This window comes from Rattus norvegicus, chromosome 7 (assembly GCF_021556685.1).
Source record: "Rattus norvegicus strain SHRSP/BbbUtx chromosome 7, alternate assembly SHRSP_T2T, whole genome shotgun sequence".
Taxonomy (NCBI): Eukaryota; Metazoa; Chordata; class Mammalia; order Rodentia; family Muridae; genus Rattus; species Rattus norvegicus.
In genome coordinates this window covers 20,597,944-20,614,518 of record NC_141540.1, presented here as the reverse complement: position 1 = coordinate 20,614,518, position 16,575 = coordinate 20,597,944, and the positions used below count along the sequence as shown (strand labels likewise).

The 16,575-nt window shown below is 44.7% G+C and overlaps 1 pseudogene; it reads left to right on the top strand.

Annotated features, from left to right (window-relative positions):
• Positions 1-8,461: 8,461 nt before the first annotated feature.
• Positions 8,462-16,496, top strand: LOC148004488 (nucleolar RNA helicase 2 pseudogene; annotated as a pseudogene).
• Positions 16,497-16,575: the final 79 nt, after the last annotated feature.

Genomic DNA, 16,575 nt, shown 5'->3' with positions numbered 1-16,575 from the left:
TGCTAAAGGCATGTTATTGTAGGGAAGGGCGATCCACTGTCCTGGACACTTGGAGTACTTATAAATCTCAACAATGAAAAGCATGAGCGGTTATCCTGCTATCAGAGGCTTCAGAAATGCAGCTTATCCAAGCTGAAGCCAGTGCTGGCTGAAGCACATAGAGAACAACTGCCGGAGTAACCCCTTCTTCTAAGTGACCCCACACGCTTTCCTGAGCATGGAGCACCTGTGAAGTCAATGTTGAATAAGATAGACTCAGGTAGACTAATTCTGTGGTCTTTTGCTGATTCCACATCTGGGTTACACAGGTATTTGTTTACGTCTTCTCAGGCAATGCCACCTGGGTGCACATATAATGCTTTAATGTGAGAAGATAGAGGAATATTAATAAGAATATTTGATTTTGATCCTGGTAAACAAGCACTATTAGCTTCATATGTCAGTCTGCAATTTGCAAAATGTATTGATGTTTAATGTCTCAATAAACAATGTCAAGATAGTGGCAATACTTTATGTCCGGCTCTATCTGCCCAAATAGAATTCTTTGACTCCTCCTCTTGCAGCAGCCCCTCCTCCATTCTGAGATCAAAGAAGTTTCCTGCTGGAACATACTGAGTATCTAGCTGGAAAGGATTTGATGTTATTAGGACCTAGAAGAGGTTAATGGTAATAGGATGGTGTAGTGTACAATGTCAATGTTGTGATGAACACTCCCATACAAGCATACCATTTCATTTCCTACTGCGTCCTCCCTGCTTTAGAGGACCTAGGTTCTTGGAAGATATGGGTGGGTGGGGGGTTGTGGCTTGTCTTCAGAGACTTTGGAAATAACAGAAAAGGAAACAGGAAACAACAGGGAAGCTGTCACTTATGCCCATTCTGATGAGACACCCAATTTTCTGAGAGGGTGATGAAGGTTTCCTTGTTCAAGTCTTCCTTAGGCGACAGTGGAATTTCCTGTTCTGATGTGCTCATGTGTTCACAGGGGCAGACCCATCTACAGAATACAGGGCACAGGCAGTATCTGCTCCTCCTCTTGGGACAGTGTAGAGCAATGGAAAGCATGGGAGCACTTCTTGCCCCCTGTGTCCTGACAGAGTCAGGGCAGCAGGTCCATGCTCTCATGAGGGCTGGTAAAGGAGGAGGACACTGTTGGGCTCACAGGCCCTTCCGTTGGGTGGAAGACAAGACATGAAGGGGTGTGCAGGAGTCGGGGTGGTGGAGCACCTGGATCCACAGGCTTGGATGAAGTCTTAGATCCATGCTCACATCTTGTGTCTGTTCTTCTAGAGTAGTTAGGGCCCCATCTTTTCCATTTACTTTTTTGGGGGATTCTAGTTACTTGACATGAAACTCCATGATTCAAAGCCTGTCCATAATGTTAGAATCTGGAGAAGTCACAGTCTACATATTAACTTCACATTTCATTACCTGGGAATGTCTCTCAATGTTTTCTATGGAGGAACTCAACTTTGGGGAAATTGTGAGTGTCTGGGGATTTAAATTTCAATTTGCCAAGAGAAGTGAGTTGCAATGTCATAGGTCCCTGTGACAATATTTTTCTCTTCCATGGTGTTTACTCTCAGTGCCTGCGAACATGTGGTCAGATAATACAGCACCATGCCAAAACTGTCTGCATCTGCCTTTTTTGCCATCAAATGTCTCATCCAGTGTGAGGTCTACAGCATAATTCCCTTGGACCCATGCTGCCTTTTCAGGAAGATGCAAAGTCTGCATTGAGGTTCAGAGGTCATCTCTGTCTATTTCTCATCAACCTCTGACTCGCTGAGGATATTCTGGTGTTTTATGTTTGCATAGACAAAGTCAATGGTGTTTCAATACTTTATGACTGTCACTATTTGCACAAATATTTTTGCCCCGTCTTCCTGCTTGGGGACTCCTCCATTATTAGTTCAAGAAGTCCCCTGCTGGAGCACACTCAGTATCTACATGGACCCCCGTTGGCATTAGTAGGCCCTAGAAGAGGCTAATGGCTGTAGCATGGTATAGTGAAGAAGGTCAAGAAGTGATGCACCATCCCGTACTTGCCTAGAAATTCATGGGGTTCTGTGTCCTGCCTTGTCAGAGGACCCATATTCTTGAGACATATGTAGTAGTGTTTTGTCTGAGACTCCTTGAGGCAACAGATTCTTGACAGGAAACCCCTGATATTCTTGGCCAGTCCTCGAAGCACCAAATTCTCTGAATGGTTCATGAGGTTTCCTTGTGCAGGGATTCCTTAGATGGCAGGGACATTGTCATTTCTGGTGTGCTGGTGCAGACACAGGTACAGACACATCTTGAGAATGGAGGGCATAGGCTGTATCTCTGCTCCTCTTCTTGAGACAATGCAAAGCAAGGTCAGGCATGGAAGCACTTACTGCCACCTTGTGGCCTGATAGTGTCAGGGCAGAAGTCCCATGCTCTCCTGAGGGCTGGATATAGAGCAGGCCAAAGTTGGGGTCACTCTCCCTTCACTTTGGTGAAAGAAGAGAATAAAGGGATGTGGCTCATGATAGGTGTAGCCTAGGGCATGGATCTCTAGGCATGACACAAGTCTTAGAACCATGCTCAAGTGCCTTCTGAACCTTTGCTTGGGAATTCTAATGTGTCCCCATCATTTTACTATATTTTTACTTTTCTGGGAAATGCAATACTTTGGAAACGTAGAATCCCATGCCTCAGAGCCTGGCTATAATGTGAGAATCAGAATAGGTCACAGTTGAGATATTTAATTCACATTTCATTTACCCAGAAATGCCTCTCAATATTTTGAATGGAGGGCTTCATATTTAAGGAAACTCTGTGGATTTGGGGAAATAGGGTTCAATTTGGTAGGAGAAGTGAATTGCAATGTCATAGGTCTCTGTGACAATCTATTTCTCCATCTCTTTCATGGTGCTTGCTCTGAAGTGTTGGGACCATGTGGTGATAAAATAAAGTAGCATGCCCAGACTCTCCACATCTGCCTCCTTGCCACTATATGGTTCACCTAATGTGAGCTCTGAGGCATGAAATCCTATGTCACATGCTGCAACTTCAGTAAGGGGCGGGGTCTGCCTTGACGCTCAGGTAAGGTCTATAAATTTCACATTCTCATCTGCATGTTTGCAGATATTCTTGAAATTTCTGACTGGATGGAGAAGGTCAAGGGTATGTCAGTACTTTATGGCTGAACTATTTCTGAAAATATTTTCCTTGCCTCTTTTTCTTGCTTGGGTCCTTCTCCCTTTTTAGGTCAGGAAGTCCCCTGCTGGAGCACACTCAGTATTTACACGAACCTTTTCATGTTAGTAGGCCCTAGAAGAGGCTAATGGCTGTAGCATGGTATAGTGAAGAAGGTCAAGAAGTGATGCACCATCCCGTACTTGCCTAGAAACTCATGGGGTTCTGGGTCCTGCTTCTTTCACAGGACCCATATTTTTGAAAGTTATATAGTAGGCTTTCTTCTTCAGAGACTCCTTAAAACAACAGATTCTTGACAGGAAAGCCCTGATACTCTTGTCTAGTCCCTTGAAGCACTCAATCCTCTGAGGGTTTACTTAGAGCTCCTTGTCTAAGAATTCCTTAGATCACAGGGGCATTTACTCTTCTGGTATGCTGATGTGGACTCAGTGGGTAGACACATCTCCAGAATGGCAGTCTCTGTGTTCCTTCTCTTGGGACACTGTAATGTAGTGGCAGGCATGGAAGCACTTCTTGCCACTACTGGCCTTATTGTGTCAGGGCAGCAGGCCAATGCTCTCCTAGGGCTGGATATGGATGAGGCCAAAGTTGGGGTTACTCCCCTTTCTCTTTGGTGGAAGAAGAGAATAAAGGGATGTGCTCATGATTTGGGTGGCATAGGGCATGTAAGCCCAGTAATGACAAAAGTCTTAGATCCATGCTCAAGTGCCCTCTGTTTCTGGTCTTTTCAATTTAAATATGTCCCCCATCATTTTGCTGTAGTTTTATTTTTTCAAGGATTTAATTTCTTGCAACTATAAAACTCCATATCTTGGAGCATGTCTACAGTTTGAGAATCTGGATAGGTGACAGTCGAGCTAAGTACTTCACATTTCCTCTCATTACACAAAAATGTCTCTCAATGTTCTCAATGGAGGGCCTCATCTCTGGGTAAACTGTAAGGATTTGATGGATTAGGTTTCTGGTTGCCAGAAGTGAGTTGCAATGTCATAGGTCTCTGTGACAATCTATTTCTGATCTCTTTCATGGTCCTTCCACTGAAGAAATGGGACCCTGTGGTGATATAATGGAGTAGTTTGCCCACACTCAACCCATTTGCCTCTTTGCCATCCTGTGGCTCTCCTAGTGTGAGCTGTGGAGCATAAAATCCTTGGTCCTATGCTGCCATTTCAGTGAGGGACTGTGTCTGCATTGATGGGCTGGTGATGTCTATGAATTTTACATTATCCACTGCATCTTTGTGGATATTCTGGAATTTTATGTGTGGATGGACAAGTTCAATTTTTGTGGCAGTACTTTATTGATGCCCATAAGTGTCCAAATATTTTCTATGCACTTTCTTCTGCAACATGCCCCCCTCCACTCTTTGGTCAAGGACGTTTTCTCCTGGAGCATTCTCAGAAAGTAGATGGATCTGAATTGACGTTCCTAGAACCTGATAGAGGCTCTTGATATTAGAATGGAATAGTGTTTTCATTGTTTATATTTGTGACTGGTTCCTTCCAATGAGATATTTGATGACCCCTAGAGTTATAATCACTAAGGCCTGTGTTTTTATGTGGCAGGCAGGATTCATGATCTCAAATGCACTCTGGCCAATTGGAAAAAGTATCACGTACTGACTCCTGGGTTGTTTTTTCCTGTGGTGCTGGCCATAAGGCTAGGTTTTTTGGATGACTACTGACACTACACTATTTAACCCTTGCTTCCCATGCCTTCTTCCTGATTTTTTAATTTTTCAATTATATATATTCTCATCATTGAACTTTGCCAGTTTGTCAGACAGGGTCCCTCAGAACTGGACATAACTTACAGATTCTATCAGAAACTCCTATCTCTACACAAATATCTCCAAGATACTACCTGACATACCCCTACCTAACTTTATAAGAAATTGGGAATAATTCTACCCTGATTTAATCAGGTCGGATTTTCCTATCTTCTACTGTTCTCACAGTTCATCTGAATGGTTTAGATAGATGTCAATTTTGAGATATTGGTTCTGGGCCCCAAGACTATTTTTCTTCCAGTTAAGAATTTTAGAGGCAGTCAAGGGATGCAGTTGCTCAGAGTTATTCTGTGTCCCCGGAGGAAGGCAGGTTGCAAGAGATGCCCTCATTTGTGCAGGAACATAATTGGAGATAGACAGTCTATATTCAAAAAATGGCAGTTGACAAAAGATTCTATATGTATAGGGAGGTAGGCATTGGAGAAAGATGCTCATTGTACAATAAAAAGGCATTTGGAGAGAAATGCCAATGTACAGATAGGGTGGCAGCTGGTGTCAATATTGTATGTTCTGAAGCTCTTCTCACAAACAGCTGGGCTCATCCAAAGGTCCAGTGGTGACTCTTGGATTGTTGCTAAGTTTGTCTCACCAACGGAGGCATCAGCCAAGGAGATGGGAAAATACCTATGGAGAACTGCCACATAGTAAAAGATTTACTCCCAATGTTAGGAGCTAAGTGCCCTCTGTATTCAGATATTCCTAAATTAACCCTCCTAATATACATAACCTTCTTTAGAAATCCTTCCATGTTCCTGAAGAATATTTTCCATTAGACAGACACTGGGACCCCTGAAGACCTCAGGGAATATACAGGTCTGATTTTCCTTGCCTGAGTTTAAGGGACTCAAAATGTATTGAGTAACTTTCACTGACAATTCTGACCACTCATTTCCAAACATTTGAATATATGAACCGACTCTTTATGGAACCACATTTTGAACCATTTTGAACCACATCCCCCTAGACAGGCTGGGGCCTCCCTTACTCCAGCAGAAATAGGATTGAGAGGTTGCTGGACAAAGCAACATCTAGTGCTCCTGTTCTCCATGGGGCCAAGTGGCTGCATCCTTTATGGAGCATGAGCTGAGGCCACAGTATCTCAGCTCCACGTCTCAGGTTACTGCCTTACCTACTCCACCCCAGTGTACTTTACGTAGCCTTGTTAGAACTGAGAATGGAGAGACACAACAGTAAAGAATGGCAACTGCAGACCTCAGCCCCTGTGAACAGGGCCCATTAGGAATAGAAGGGTAAACTTGGTGGACAGACACAGATGGCTCAGCAGAGTGTTTACTTTCCTCCTGCCATTTTGGTCACAGTGAAGAGAAGGTGACTGAGGGAGGACAACAACAGGTGAGCTAGGGATATTTCTCAACAACAACGACGATGACAACAACAACAACAACAACAAGTGACTTTGTGATAGGCAGAGGACTCTGAAAGTATGGCAAGGCCTGTCTGCTGAGGCTAGGGTACATGTAGTGGCTCTGGCATCTTCTCAGCTGGCTGAAGAAACAGGACATGGTTAATTGAGGAGAGAACAGAGTTCATGCAAGAAAGATCCAAATCCTCCTGGACTGGGACAGGAAATAAAGCTTGAAATGTGACCATGGGTGCCTGTGATGAGAGTTGAAAGACAATGAGAGCTAACTGTCCCTAGAGAGGAGAGCAGAGTATGTGTGTCTGTCTGGCAAAATGTCCAGCAGCCTTCTATGTTGGGAGAGGGGTTTACTGGAAAGACAGAATATAACTCTCAGAGACAAAGGTTACCACTACTGGGCACATACACAAAAGTCCCCTACATATAGCAAGGACACATATTCCACTATATTTATAAATCCCTTATTTGTAACAGCCAAGCTGGAAACAAACCAAAAGTCCCTCAGTAGCAGAATGGATGCAGAAAATGTGGTCCATTTACACAGTAGAATACTAGTCAGCTATTAAATACAATGACTTCATAAAATTCTCAGGCAAATGGATGGAGCTAGAAAATATCATGCTGAGTGAGGTAACCCAGTCCCAAAAAAACCCACACAGTTTGTACTCACTGAAAAGTGGTATTAGCCCAAAAGCTCACAATGCCCATGATAAAACCCACAGACCATATGGAGCTCAGGAGGAAGGAAGACCAGGGTGTGGATGCTTCAGTTCTGCATTGAGGAGGTTACAGCATTATCACAGGAGGGGGAGGAATAAGGGGATCATGGAGGGAGACAGGAGGAGGAGGAAATAAGGGGGCAATATAAGATAGTGGAGGAGATGGTAAAGAGGAAGAGAAGTTTAGGAAATGGATAAAAATATGTAACAGGGATTACGAATTGGAGATGGCCACTGAGGGTCCCACAGACCAAGAAATGAGAGGCCCCTAGGACCCACTGAGAATGGCTTTGCCTAAATATGCAGAGAACAGGGACATAGATCCTGAAGAGACCACCTCCAGTATATAGGCACAGTCCCCAATGGAGGGCTGAGCCTGCCCATCTCAAAAGTATTTTACCCAGAAATGTTCCTGTCCAAAGGAAGAACAAGGACAAAATATGGAGCAGAGACTGAAGGAAGGGTCCTCAAGGAACTTTCCTACTTGGGAATCCACACTGTGTGCAGACACCAAACCTGAAACTGTTGTCTTTGTCATGAGGCACTTGCTAACAGGAACCTGGTTTGACTGATTCTTGGGAGGCTTGGTTAGCAACTGAGCAATGCAGATGTGGATGCTTGGAGCTAACCATCAGACTGAACTCAGGGACCCTGGTGGAGCAGCTGTCACAGGGACTGCAGAAGGAGAGGGTTATTGTAACCCAATAGGAAGAAAAACATTGGCCTAACAACCCAGAAGCCCCAGAGTCTTAATCACCGAACACGGTGTGTACAAGGACGAATCCATGGCTCCAAATATCTATTTATCAGAGAACAGAGTTGCCTGACAGCAAGGGGAGGGTAGCCCCTTGGTCCTGTAGAGGTTTGATTCCCCCAGCATAGGGTTAAACTGGAGAAGTGGGAGGGGGTGGGGGGGTGGGCGAGTACCTTCATATAGACACAGCAGAGGGCTGTGAGGGCAGATGTGGGATAGGGCTTATGGAAGGGTAACCTGGATGTGAGATAGCATTTGACATGTGAATGAATAGAATGCTTACTAAATAAAAGAAATTACACAAAGAAAAACAATGGTTAGGGCTGCTCAGTCCATACTACATGAGTCTCCAGGTTCTCCTGGACTTGACAATAGTTTATAGAATCATGGGAACAAAGTTCCAAGCCCACAGAGACAATGCCTTATATATATTCAATATTACTTAGCATCTCGAGGCTCACCTATTCCTTCCCGTTCCTTCCTCTAACATTAACAAACATTGATCCCCTCAACATGAGCTTCAAGTGTGTCGCTCATAACCTTCCATGTATCAGCAAATCAGGAAATCTGCCAGTAGACCCCGGTCTGACTTGACTCTACCGGACAGTCAGGCATTCATAAAAGAAGGCAAAATGACTCCCCACAAGGCAGGTGGATCTTACCTCAGAAAGGGCACAAAGTTCCTGCTTGTACAGCATCATGTATCCAGACAGAAAGCTAAACCAGAGCTGGGCACTATGGTAAGAATGAGTCTTGGGGTATGAGATGTCCTCTTGGTTTCTAAGAATACATTCTCACCCACTAATCTGTGTCCTATCCCTTCTCCAACTTTCATGACCCCCTGGATCTCACTATGGAGTTAGCACTTGGAATGGTTGCTTTAGATTAAAGATCCAAGCCAGGGTGAAGACCAGAATACAAAGCTAATCATGGCTTCCTACTTCTCTATATACAGAGACAGATGGAGAGGTATTGCAAATAATCTAGCAAAAGAAGACAGAGCCCAAGCAGTCCATATGGTTACTGACCCTATGGATGCCTTAGCAGGTAAAGCCCAATCGACTGAGCGCTTGCAGTCATGTGGATAGAATACCTACAGGCCCAAGTCTTCAAAGAGGGTAAACCCTTCACTCAGACTCTGTTTAAAAATAGATTAGAACAAAGCCCCTGTAAGATGGCCTTCTGAGTGAGTGCAGCCCTATTGGGGTGAACCACACCAGGTGTCTGTGAGTCATGGAACTGTTTCCAGGTGACAGGCACAGGAGATCTCTGGATCCAGTCTCACATCCATCTCATACTTGGAATATCCCATCAGCACCTGCTCTACCTAAGTTGTTGTCTTGGGATTTAGAACATCTGGTGGGAAAAGACTAGGTCACCCAGCAAAAGGCTTCAAAAGACAGGGTCTTATGGCTTAGAATTTTTTAAAAAGCCTTGGTATTAACATCATGGAGGAAGCAATAGGCAATCCCCTGACCAGTGGCTTATATCAACACTTTGTGGATTGAGGACCTGGGAGAATTCAAATCATGCCAAGTCAACAAGTTAGAGGGTCCCTATGAAAAGCTACCAGAAGCATTGTCCTCTTAAACAGGCAGAGGCACACACACACCTTTTCCTTGACAAACAAGACAGCATGTCAGTCTTGTACCAGTGTGCATATACCTAGGGAGGAAGCATTCTACCTCTTCAGATCTTATGTTGCATGAGGTATAAATAAAGGGGTCTGACTTTTCCACCTGGAGCCACCAAAGAGATATTCACTGAGAAGTCCTGTTGCTCCCAAACAAGCTGAAGCTGAACTCCTAGTGTCCATCTGGATGTGCTTATCTCCAAGGTCCAGCAGCTGGAACTTAAGTGATATGGCCTGGGAAAGAACCTAGAATGTACCTTGCTCTCGTGTTGTTTCATGGCTAGACATCTTTCTGCATAAACTCCAGCATCACAAAGTCACCTTTTGTTCTCTTGTCTATGTTGAAAGACTTTGACGACCACAACTCCTCTGCTCTCTGAAAGAGGCTCTGTTGGCTTAGTGTAGGGCAGCAAGCTGGCAGGGTTGAAGTTAACAGTACTGGATATGGCGCTAGTCCAGGATAACTGCCTGATTATTTGAGCTTTGTACTTTCACCTCTGTTGCCCAGTAGGAGGGAAATACAGCATGGAGCATGGACCTTCTCTGTAATCTCACTGACATAGGACCAGGCATCATTCTTCCCTGTTCCTCTCATGGTGTTTCAGGCTTCCCCTCTGGGTCTCTCTTATCTTTAGTAGCGTTTCTCTTACACAGTCATGCTTATTTTAAAACTTTTAAGCAGACTCCAGGAATCAGGACCTATTTCTATCCTAAAATCTTTTAACCCTTTTTAGATTCTTTTCCAAGATCTGAGGCCAAACACCCAACAATAGCAAAATATCCTACTAGCCCCCATCAGTTCTACCATGAGCTTGGCAAATATTTTTAAGGGTCTCATGGTCCTGGTAAGTGTTGGTACCTAGTATATTTAGAAATAGGTCTGGAGAAAGGTGGAGATATATGTTTGAGCTTGACCATCTTGTCTAAAACAAGACAGCAACCAAATTCTAATAACTGGGAACCAGAGCTCACCATATAGGAGGGAGAAAAGTCAGATTTATAGAGTGGGACTGAAAAAACTAATACTGGTTTGTTTGTTATGAGTGATATGAGCAATCCAAAATTACCAGTTCCCTGAAAGAGGGGCAAGTCGTTAGTCAGCTGTTTTCTGTGCAGGTGTGAGTTGTCTTGCACAAGAAAGCTACTCCTCAACACAGAAAAAGTGGTCAGTGTAGCTGGTTCATTTTAGTCACCAGATTCCAAACACCAGGACCATCAGTTGGCTACCTGACTCCAAAACAAGAACACTGTATTTCAGACTTGGCCTGGAGTTTTTCATGCTAAAAAAGAGACAGCATAAGCATGCTCTCCAGTAAAACTTCCCATGAGGCATATCAGACACTGCCCAACATTGCCTGGCACTGCCACCTGTTGCCCATTCAGTGGTGTGGATAAGAAAAAGACACCCTCCTCTGCCCTTGTACCTCACCACCTATGGCATGCATGACACTTGACTCTTGTGTGACTAGAACAGGAGAGCAGCCCCTGTCATTCACCTGCTAGAACACTCAGGAGTTCAGGTCCTTAACCTTGCTAGGGCAGCACAATAGATCTAGCCCTGGATAAATGGGCTGTGTATGAAAAGGCCCCAAGGGTTCTGTCACTTGTCTGCTAGGCAATGGTGAAGATGAAGGAGAAACACCTCTCCCCTTATTCATCATGATGTCTGTGGCAGACAGGAGAGCTGGCCCTGTGCTCATGTGTAACAGAACTGCCCATGTTCTCACTCGCTGCAGTACTCAAGAGACAGGAACTGGCACTTCACCTGAAGAGTAGGGTGTCACTGGCCATGTTTTCAGGGACTACAAGGTAAGCAGTCTCCTTGAAGGGTGCTAAAGTCATCAGGCTGACCAGATACTTCTCAGGCACAAATCCAGGGCTTTGAATTGACACCAATATCTAGCTATTGGTGAACTTCTGGAGTGCATGCAGGGCCAGTTTTATAGATCTAAAAGTCCAGAATGTCTATGATACAGATAACCACCATGACAACAAAATGTCTGAGAAGAGGTCCATTGAAATTCCAGTGTTGATAGAGTAGCTGAAGCCTCATACCACACCATACAACCACCATAATGAAAATTTGCAGATGAGAAGGTGTGAATGCCATGGAGACATAGTATAGCTTCCACAACAATCATTTTCCACTATTATAGGGGAAGATGGCATGGGGTAAGTATGAACAGGAGAGGATAGGGAGATAGTGAGATTGTGTTTTGTGATAGGAAATACACACACACACACACACAGAGGGCAGGGAGGGAGGGAGAGAGGGACATAGGGAGACATATATATATATATATACATATATATATATATATATATATATATATATATATATAGAGAGAGAGAGAGAGAGAGAGAGAGTAAGCACAGACAAGTGAGCAGGCGAAATTGAATAATGTTAAGCACTAGAAAGGTCTTTAATGCCACAGTGGTAGTTAACTAGTCAATGTCTGAGAAATAGCAGTGTTGTTCGAAGTACGAACTCACAGTGATTGTCAGCATATGCATGAGAGAAAGCAAGCTTATACTAGAGGGAAACTTATGAACAAGGAAGTGGGGATAAGGACTGGAAATCCAACTACAAGGTGAGAGACCATTGGCACTTGACAGCTGCTGGGAGAGGAAAAGGCTGTTTTTGATGCCAAACCCTGAGAGGTCAATGATTCTCCAACTCACACTTCATGACTGAGATTAGTTGGGTAACAAAAACTGGACCTGATCGAGAGATATGAAGGGAAAGGAAGAGGAGGAGGGAGGGGGAAAGGGAAGGGGAGGCAGAGGAAGAGCAAAACAGGGAAGGGAGGGAGAGGGAGAGGTTGAAGAAGAGGAGGAGGATCAGAGGGGATGAAAAGGAGAGTGAGACTGGTCTTCAGTCTGGACAAACCAACCTCTGTTGACTAGTTTTGTTCTTGATGCTTCCCTAGGACACTTTCAGAGGCACAGTGCCATTACCTACGTTTACTCAGCTGGAGCCCTGTTTTCTACATCTTCTGACTCCTGCATCCCCAAGGGCTGTGACTGATAGGGCACACATGGGATTAATAGGGGACTAATAGGCATTTGAGCAGTCCCATCACTGAAGAGAAGGGTTCATCATTTCTCAGAACTGCATTCAGAGCTGAGATTTAATAGAGCCCATTGATGACAGGTTGAGCGTTTTCAGCTTTGCAGTGTGCCTAGCATTCTGTCTTCATCTGCATCATGACTGTGATCCATATGTAATGTCTCACCAGGAAATATTTGATTGCAGAAGAAGGAAGCCACACTAGGTGTGTGTAATTCTTGTCCCCAGTGGTTCAGCTTTTATCCATACTTAGAGGATCAGAACTTGTAAGACGCTCAACCACAGGTGCAGAGACCTTCACACCCAGTTAGCACAGTGTCTGGTAGGGGAATCCACCTAGAGATGTAGATTCACAGGTCACCTCCACCACTGAGGCTCTAGTCAGGACCCTGAGCTGATTTACCTTAGATTCAGTTGAAGGAGATGGGGGAGGGGACAAAAATCACTGGAAGAGTCTGTGGTCTGAAAAAATTGCTTTCTCTGCAAAGTGTGGCAGGCATTAGTAATACTTATGTGACTTGGAAAGGAGAGTAGACACATGACTAATGGAATGACTCTAGAGTTGATAGGGAATTCTCTGACTTCCATTTCTCCTTCTGTGAGAAAATAATGAAGACTTAAATAATGAATAACTTAAGGAATGGTTTGTCCTGGCTCAGACGTAATGATGATACAGTATCTCATGGTGGGAACAACAGGGTATTAGCAGAAAAAGCAACTGATTTCCCTGTGTTCATGGTCAGGAATCCCAGGCAGTGGATGGTTGAGAATCTTGTTGCTTTCACAGTTTGATGCAGCTGGAAATGCACCCCAAGGAAATGTTCCAAAAATCATGCAGGGTGGGCCTTATGTTCCTTAGAGAAAAACATCTCAAAAACACTCACAGATACTTGCCCAAAGGTTGGCACCTAAGCGCCCGTCACAGTCACAAAGAAGGTTGATTTCTGGGAAGCTAAGGAGCCCGTAGAAAGAAGTACTTTACGTTCAGAAAGTTCATTGTTTGATCAAGACAAATGCTGACCAAAAAAGGAGCTGGGAGGACACAGAGCACAGAGCTTGGAAACTGCGTGTGTTTGTTTGTACTTGCGTGGAAAATGGAGGGGCACTATTGGAGGTGTGTGCTTGTTTGAATACATGTGTCACTGTATGCATGTGTTTGGAGATTCTCCTCCTATCTGCCTGGAAGGAGTTTTCCATTTGCCTTTGGAGCATGATGTACAACACTCAGCGCCTCAACTGCGCTGCCTGTCTAGGAGCTGCCTAACTTCCCACCATAATGATTTGGACGGAAACTCACAACCATTGAGCCAGCCACAAGAAAATATTGTACATGACAAAGCAGTAATATATTACCTTTGTCATGGCGTGTTTTCACAGTAGTAGAAATTCTAACTGAAATTGCTGGGGAAGTAAGCATCATCTCTTTCCAAGGGAAGAAATTATTGAGAGATGCAGAGTGGATCACAAGTAGAAGGCTGCTCTGTCGCTCTCTCTCCTTTGCACACAGTTGAGGGACTGGCAGACCTGCGTAGCTCACACTGAAAAATACCAGGAAACTCCCCAGTGCATCCAAGTAGGGAGAAGACAGGGCTGAGGAGAGCAAGGAGATGCTGCCAATGCAAGCAGGAGGAAAAGTAGAAAGGAGAAGCCAAAATCGAAGACAGAAGAAGCAACAAAAGGAATGGAAAAGACTTGTTCCTCCAGAGCAAAAGCAGTGAAAGAGAAAGGGCCTTCTGAAGTTGATGTGTGTTCTGCTAAATCCAACAAGGCCAAGAAGGAGGATGAGCCTCAAGACCTCAATGCTTGTAAAAGCAAAACATCCCAGAAGAAAAGGAGTCCCTTGAGAAGAAAACAGCCAATGGGAAAAAAAATAAAACAGAGACAAAACCCAGGAAGTTTCTGAAGCAAAGGCAGACATGCCCAAGCCCAAGGAGAAGAAAGGGAAAGAAGTTAATGAGACAAGGGAGAGAAGAGCCCAGGCTCAAGAATGTCCTCTCCCATTCCGAACCAAACTCCAACTCCAGGGATGCTCCTGGTGAAGAACATAGTAATGAGATAGAAAAGGAAATACTCATAGAGAAGAAAGGATTTTCTCTAATTTTCCCATACCCGAAGAGACTGTCAAGCTTCTCAAAGATCAAAGCTTGAGGGGTTTACTTCCCGTTTTTTCTAAAAGCCAAGACATTCCGCCAGTGAGACAGACTTCATTGCCCAGGCATGGACAGTAAGCAGGAAGACCTTCTCCTTTGCCGTCCCTTTGATTGGGTAACTTAAAGGTGGACTTCAAGAGAGGAAGAGAGGCCAAGCCAATCAGATACTAGTGCTGCACCTACAAGAGAATTAGCAAATCAAATGAGCAAAGACTTCAGTGACATCGATAAAAGCTATCAGTGTTTTTTATGGTGAAACTCCCTATGGTGGTCAACAAGAACAAGTGCAGAGTGGGATTGATATCCTGGTTGGGACCCCAGCTCGTATTGAGGATCACTTGCAGAATGGCAAGCTAGATCTCACCAAACTTTAATGTGTTGTCCTGGATGAAGACGACCAGATGTTGGTTTTGAAGATCAAGTGGAAGAAATTTTATGTATAGCATACAAGAACGATTCTGAAGGCAACCCCCAAACATTGCTTTGTCTCTGCAACATGCTCTCATTGGGTATTTAATGTTGCTAAGAAATACACAAAACCTACGTATGAATGGGTGGACCTGATTGGGAAAAGACTCAGAAAGCAGCCCTAACTGTGGAGCACAGGAGACAGAGAGGACAGTGGTGAGTGGGGATATGTTCCGAGGGTACAGTGGTCATCAAGGGGACATGTTCAATGTCTGTGAAACCAAGAAGGATGGCAGGAGCTGTCACAAAACACATGCATAAAGCAGGAATGCCCAGTTCTTACATGGGGGCATTCTCCAGAAGCAAAAGGAAATCACCCTGAAAGGTGCTGAAATGGCAATTTTGTGGTTTTACTGGCTGCAAGTGGGTTAGACATCCCCGAGGGTGACCTGGTTGTTCACAGCTGTACACCAATGGAAATGGAGTCTTTGATCTTTCAAGAAGAACAGGCAGAGCTGAAGGATAGGGGTTTGAACTGCTTTTACCAAAGAAGAGTACGAGTTACCCCAGGTGGAGCGGAAAGCCAGCACTAAATTTGAGTGGATAGGTCTTCCTTCTGAAACAAACACTGAAAGCCTCCAGCAAAGATGCCATCAGACTATTGGACTCTGTGCCCCCACTGCTGTTGGCCATTTCAAGCGGTCAGCTGAGACGCGGACTGAGGAGAAAGGAGCTGTAGAGACCTTGGCAGCTGCTCTATCTCCACAGATCAGGGACCACATCAGTCGACCAGTGCTCCCTGATCCACTGCCCAGCAGCCTTTGAGACCATGATACTGTAGTGCTTTGTTGAGATGTCCAACTGAGCTACGCTTGGAAGGAACTCAAGGAGCAGCTAGGCAAGAACATTGATGCCAAAATGAAGGGGATGGTCTTCCTCAAAGGAAAACCGGAAGTTTGTTTTGATGTCTGCACTGAAGCAGACACAGAAACACAGGTGAAGTGGCACGGTTGGAGATGCTGGCAGCTCACCGTGGCCACTGAGGAGCCAGAGCTGAAAGGACCCACAGAAGGATATCAAGGGGGCAGGGGCAGCAGATGGCAGCCATGGTGATTTCATGGGACAGCAGGGTGGAAGCAGGAACTTCCTGGATCAGGGCAGGAACAGCAAGGAGGAAGTAGAAACTTCAGAGGACAATGAGCAAGAGGTGACAACAAAAGGTACCAGATCCACAATCAAAGGCCAGAAGTGGAGTCATAGTAAAGGATTTGGTAAGTGAGTAGAGCCAAGAAGAAACTCTTCACAATAGGCACCCCAGGGTCCCTCCTGCTCTCAAAGTCCCCAGTGCTTCATTCCTTTTAGATGATTTACCAGCTCCCCTTCCTTGCAGAGAGGCTTCTGACCTGTCTGAGTAACCGTCATTCTGTCTTCCTTTTGGAAAGAAGTAGGAATGGATGAATGAATGAATGGATGGATGGATGGATG